Here is a 6829-nt window from a genome sequence, read left to right as displayed (position 1 = left end):
GAAGCCGGCTGAAACCCAGTCTTCCAACTGTGATCACACACCTGGTTTCAGGACTTAATGAAGCTCAGGTTCTTGATGTCTCATTGCAGAAAGAATTCAGTGAGAGACAAAGTGATAGGTGAGAAGTGGATTTATTTAGAGAGAAAGACACTCCACAGACAGAATGTGGGCCATCTCAGAAGGTGAGAAAAGGCACCAAGGTATGGGTTGTCAGTTTTTATAGGGTTGGGTAATTTCTTTTTTTTTTTTTTGAATTTTATTTTATTTATTTTTTTATACAGCAGGTTCTTATTAGTTATCCATTTTATACATATTAGTGTATACATGTCAATCCCAATCTCCCAATTCATCCTACCACCACACCCCCCACTCCCCTGCCACTTTCATAGGGGTGGGTAATTTCATAGGCTAATGAAAGGGAGGAGTATTCCAACTATCTCAGGAAGGGGCGGGGATTTCCAGGAATGGGGCCACCGCCCACTTTTTGATCCTTATGGTGGGTCTTGGAACTGTCACAGCACCTGTGGGGTGCCATTTAGCTTGCTGATGTGTTACAGTGAGCATATACTGAGGCTCAAGGTCTAGTGCAGGTCGACTTGTCTCCCATCTTGGACCCATTTGGTTCTAATCAATTTATGTCATGTCCTCGGGCTATGTCATTCTTTCAAAGGTTGTGCCCTGCCCCCTTCCCTCCTGTTTCACTCCATTTGCCTCTCCTTAGCTCCAGCCCTGGTGATAGGCATGGTGCTCTCAAAGCAAGGAAGAAATGAGTACAGAGGAGACACGGTCCCTATCCTGAGAGGACAGATGCTACAGTAAGCTGGCTACTTACATCTCTGGGTTCAGCTCTGGGCTCGGCCAGCCCAGCCAGGCCTCATGCTGTGTTTTCCAAGGTCTGGTCATTCTGAACCATTATCACACCATTTGCCATAGCCACTTCCCACTTGTATTATAGTATAGTAAAGAATTTAACTTTGCCCCATAAGGTCATCACCCTTTCTTCTGGGAGGTAATCCCTAAACCTTTGGAATGTCATGTCTGTTAGGAGTGTCTTTGTTTGCCTGGGGTCCTTGGAGCAGTCAGATAACGACAATGTGACTAAGGGTAGGGCTCTGAGCCACACTCACAATATGATGGAGGGTGGGAACTTTGGGGCAGCAGCTGGGCTTCTTGAGGGGGCTGAAAACTGCCCCCAGGTGGACCCTTAACCATTTCTGTGTAATGGAGCCCCAATAAAGACTCTGGCCCAGTGATCTTCTCTGGGTGGCAGCACTCCATGAATATTGTCATCCATGGACGCTGGCAGAGGAATGCTGTTCTGACCCCACAGGGAGAGGACAATGGAACCTCTTCAGTCTGGACTTCTTCCCTTGGGTGGCTTAAATCATATCTTTTCCCTTTCCCATAACTGAGAATAACAACTTTCAGTGAGTCTTTCTAGTGAGTTATCAAAGCTGAGGGTGGTTTGGGGAACCCTGTGAATTTGCAAGTGCTGTCAGAAATGACGACAATCTTATGTGGACTGAACCCCCCCATTTTGCATTTGGCTAACTCTCACAACTATTATTTTCTCAATCATTTTCTTTACGTTATCTTTCTTTTCTTTCAACTTAAGTTTATTTTAAAAGGAAACTGCCCAGGGAAAAGCTTTAAGGATGTTAATCTTCTAGAATCGCACATTCAGGTCTAAGAGAGAAGGCAAGACAAATCACTTTGATGCTTTTGGACTTAAAAGTGAATCGAAGATATATTCTACACCAGTGAAATTACAGAATAAAAGCACTGAAGTCATAGCAGGTGGATGTCAACTAAAGAATGTTGCTCACCATCTGGCTCTACAAGGATTGAGTCATTAGTCACTGCAGTCGCTGACCTTCAACACACCCTAAAAGGAGTTCAGAGTGGCAATGAGGCATGAGGCACTCCTCTGTGTTCTGGGAAAACTGGCAGAACAGGCCTTCAGATAGTTAGATATTTTCAGGAGAAAATTTTATGAAACTAATTTCTTGCACCTTCCCTCATTTAGAAAAACACGGAAAGCATTAGCCTTCTACCAAGATGTATGCTTAATTGCATGTACCCCTTCTCCAAAATCACATATGTGTTGCCCACCCCAGCCACTACCTTTTACGAGCAATTCCTTGGAGGTATCTGAGAGGCTGTCTGCTTGGCTACAGTCCTAAATCCCCAAATAAAACAAACCCAGCTCTCACGATGTGCATTTTTATTTCAGACAACATGGGTTAACATATCAATATTTCCCCATTAACAAACACCTACTAATATCTGCTCGAAATGAAGGATATATTCCACAGGAGATAACTATAAGCTTTTTTAAAAATTCAAATATAGTTGGTTTACAATGTCGTGTTAATTTCAGTAAGGCTTTTTTTTTTTTTTTTTTTTTGCGGTACGCGGGCCTTTCACTTGGCCTCTCCCGTTGCGGAGCACAGGCTCCGGACGCGCAGACTCAGTAGCCATGGCTCACGGGCCCAGCCGCTCCGTGGCCTGTGGGATCTTCCCGGACCAGGGCACAAACCCGCGTCCCCTGCATCGGCAGGCGGACTCTCAACCACTGCCCCACCAGGGAAGCCCATTCAATAAGCTTTTAATGTTAAAATGTCTCCAGAGAACTTCCTGACAAACTAGCCATGCCACTTTCATGAAAATAGGAAAATGAATAAGCATAAATCGAATAAGAAAGGAACTTCAAGGTAACATTGATTTTTTTTATTATAATCAAAGAAAAATACACTTCAAGCATTTTCCTTTTCTTTTTTTATTGAGGTAACACATACATAAAATTTTACCATTTTGACCGTTTAAGTGTACAGTTCAGTGGCATCAAGGACATTCACACTGTTGTGTAATCGTCACCACCATCCATCTCCAGAACTTTTTCATCATCCCCAACTGAAACTCTGTACCCATTAAACAATAACTCTCCATTTCCCCTCCCTGCAGCCCCTGGCAATCACCCTTCTACTTGAAGGGTGAACATCTACTATGAACATTACTACTCTAGGTATGTAAAGAAAAACTCTTCTGTGTCTCTTCTCTACTCCACTACAATGCTACTCACAGAATACTTACTTCACTTGTTACACTTCTGGTCACCAAATGTGTGTGGCGGTTTTCACACATCAAGCAGTTCTGCAACACAACTGGGTGTCTACAATTCAATTCAGTTCTGACACTATCTAGAGATAATGTCAGATCCCACAGGTTAAGGGTTCAGTCCCACAGGACTGCATCTCCCCTCCCCAATTGAAACCACTAAGTGTCGTTTCGGGGGGCTCCGAAGAGCTCTGGTCCTTTACGTCTCAGCAAAGAAAGAATTCAGCGAGAGACAAAGTGTTGGATAAGAAGTGATTTATTAGAATAGGATGCTTGTGAAGCTTACAAGTGGGTGGGTGGGTGCCATGCCCTGAGAACGTAGTGAGTTACAGTTTTATAATCAAAGGAAAAGTAGGGAGGGGGAAAAGACCATTTTCTTCCTCATTCTTGAGTAGACATCAAACTTCTGTCATCAGCTCCTGCTCCAGGTTGGGCAGGGGAGCTGCCCAACAGCTTGACCCAACATGGTCAAGCTAGGACTGTCATGGCAGTATGGAAAAATTATTTCAAGTCTCAGTACTATGAGGGTTTTTCACTTTGAAATGTCACCTTTCCATAAATTATTGTTTTTTATGTGTGCAGAGAGCATGTCTTAGGGGTCATTAACTTACTGAGCTCACTTGGCAGGATGTGGGTCCCATGCTACCACTGTTTTATTGTTTGGGGGCATGTCTCATGCTTCTGTTGCATGGTTTGTTGCTAAGCAAGCCTACTTGGTTTTGTGGTTAAGCAAACCTGCTTTTTTGAATGATCATTAACTTACAGGGGTCTCCCAAGCTTTTTTCTTTACTTACAATCTCTAGTGGAGTTAACTATTTAATTACCTACTTTGTCCCTTTACTCCGCCCCATCACAATTTCAGATGCCAATTAAAAATCTAGGTTATTATGCATGCTTCTGGATGGGCTGGCTATAAATCAGAGGTTTCCATGACCCCCCTTCCTGGCTAATTTGCTAGAGCCACTCACAGAACTCAGGAAAACGACCTACTTATTAGATTGCCAGTTTATTATAAAAGGATATGGAACTTCCCTGGTGGCGCAGTGGTTAAGAGTCTGCCTGCCAATGCAGGGCACACGTGTTCGATCCCTGGTCTGGGAAGATCCCACATGCCGCAGAGCAACTAAGCCCATGTGCCACAAATACTGAGCCTGCGCTCTAGAGCCCGTGAGCCACAACTACTGAGCCCACATGCTGCAACTACTGAAGCCTGCTCGCCTAGATCCTGTGCTCCACAACAAGAGAAGCCGCAGCAATAAGAAGCCCACACACCGCAAGGATGAGTAGCCCCCGCCGCAACTAGAAAAAGCCCACGAACAGCAACGAAGATCAAATGTAGCCAAAAATCAATCAATCAAAAAATAGAATTTTAAAAATAAATAAATAAATAAAAGGATATAACTCAGGAACAGCCAAATAGAAGAGAAGCATAGGGCAAGGTATGGGGAAGGGGCACTGAGCTTCCATGCCCTCTTTAGGTATGCCACCCTCCCAGCACCTCCACATTTTCAGCAGCTCAGGTGCTTTCCAAACCTGGTTGGTAGTTTTAAGATTTTTACGGAGGCTTCATTACATAGGTATAATTGAGGATTATGATTAAGTCAACCTCCAGCCCATCTCCCCTCCCTGGAGGTGAGGGGGGGGCATTAGACTAAAAGTTAAAACTCTCCGGGACTTCCCTGGCGGTCCAGTGGTTAACTCCCCTTCAAATGCAGGGGGCGTGGGTTTGATCCCTGGTCAGGGACTAAGATCCCACGTGCTGCCAAAAAAAAAAAAAAATTAAAACCCTCCAATCTCACATTGGTTCCCCTGGCAACCAGCCCATCCTTAAGGGCTTTCTAAAAGTTACCTCACTAACTTAAATTCAGGTGTGGCTGAAAGGGAGCTTGCTACAAATAGCAAAAGACATCTTTATCACTCTACTCATATAGGAAATCCCAAGGGTTTTAGGAGCTCTGTGCCAGAAACAGGAATAAAACCAAATGCATATTTCTTATTAGAAATCACAGTATAACAAATTACCTCATATAAGTGGAATCATACAGTATTTGTCTTTTGTGACTGGCTTATTTAGCAAAATGTCCTCAATCCATATTGCAGAATGTCTCAGAATTTTCTTCCTTTTCAAGGCTGAATAATATTCCATAGTATGCATACACCACATTTTGTTTATCCATTTATCTCTCTATGGATACTTGAATTGCTTTCATCTTTCAGCTATTGTAAATAATGTTGCTATGAACCTGTGTGTACAAATATCTTTTTGAGTCTCTGCTTTGAATTACTTGGGGTATATACCCAGAAGTGAAATTTTTGGATCACATGGTAATTTTATGCTTAATTTTTTGAGGAACCACCATACTGTTTTCCATAGTGGCTACACCATTTTATATTCCCACCAGCAATGAATATGTGTTCCAATTTCTCCACATCCTCACCAATACTGAGTTTTGTTTTGTTTGTTTGTTTTTTAATAATAGCCATCCTAATGGGTATGAAATGGTATCTTACTGTAGTTTTGATTTGTTTTTCCCTAATGATTAGTGATGAGCATCTTTTTATGAGCTATTGGCCATTTGTATATCTTCTTTGGAGAAATGTCTATTCAAGAGACTTCCCTGGTAGTCCAGTGGCTAAGACTCTGTGCTCCCAGTGCAGAGAGCTGGGGTTCAGCACTGGTCAGGATCCCACATGCCAAAACTAAAGATCCTGCATGCCACAACAAGGACCCGATGCAGCCAAATAAAAAAAAAATTTTAAAATGTCTATCCAAATAAAAAATTAAAATAAAAATAAAAAGTCTATCCAAGTCCTTGTATTTTTTTATTTTTTATAAATTGATTTTAATGAATTTATTTATTTTTGGCTGCATTGAGTCTTCGTTGCTGCACACAGGCTTTCTCTAGTTGCAGCTAGAGGAGGCTACTCCTTGTTGCAGTGCACAGGCTTCTCACTGCGGTGGCTTCTCTTGTTTCAGAGCACAGGCTCTAGGTGCACGGGCTTCAGTAGTTGTGGAGCGCGGGCTTCAGTAGCTGTGGCCTGCAGGCTCTAGAGCCTAGGCTCAGTAGTTGTGGCACACAGGCTTAGTTGCTCCATGGCATGTGGGATCTTCCCGGACCAGGGCTCGAACCCATGTCCCCTGCATTGGCAGGCGGATTCTTAACCACTGCGCCACCAGGGAAGTCCCTCTATTCACTCTTGATAGTGTCCATTTTTGTTGTTGTTGTTGCTGTTGGGTTTTTTGTTTGCTTGCTTTGGCCACGCCAAGTGGCATGCGGGACCTTAGTTCCCCAACCAGGCCTCAAACCTGAGCCCCCAGCAGTGAAAGCACAGAGTCCTAACCACTGGACTGCCAGGAATTCCTGACAGTGTCCTTTGATGCACAAAAATTTTAAATTTTGATGAAGCCAAATTTATCTACTTTTTTCTTTTGCTGCCTGTGCTTTTGGTGTCATACCAAGATATAATTGGCAAATTCAATGTCATAAAGATTTTCCCTTGTGTTTTCTTCTACATTATAGTTTCAATCCTAGTTGTTTTTTCAGTTCTACTTATTTCTTTTTATTTTTTAATTAATTTATTTATTTAATTTATTTAGTTTTGGCTGCATTGGGTCTTCATTGCTGTGCGCAGGCTTTCTCTAGTTGTGGGGAGCAGGGGCTACTCTTCATTGCGGTGCACAGGTTTCTCATTGCAGTGCCTTCTCTTGTTG

The sequence above is a fragment of the Kogia breviceps genome, chromosome 3 (genome assembly GCF_026419965.1).
Source record: "Kogia breviceps isolate mKogBre1 chromosome 3, mKogBre1 haplotype 1, whole genome shotgun sequence".
NCBI classification, from domain to species: Eukaryota; Metazoa; Chordata; class Mammalia; order Artiodactyla; family Physeteridae; genus Kogia; species Kogia breviceps.
The sequence above is the reverse complement of the archived record's forward strand: the minus strand, read 5'-3'. Positions refer to the sequence as shown.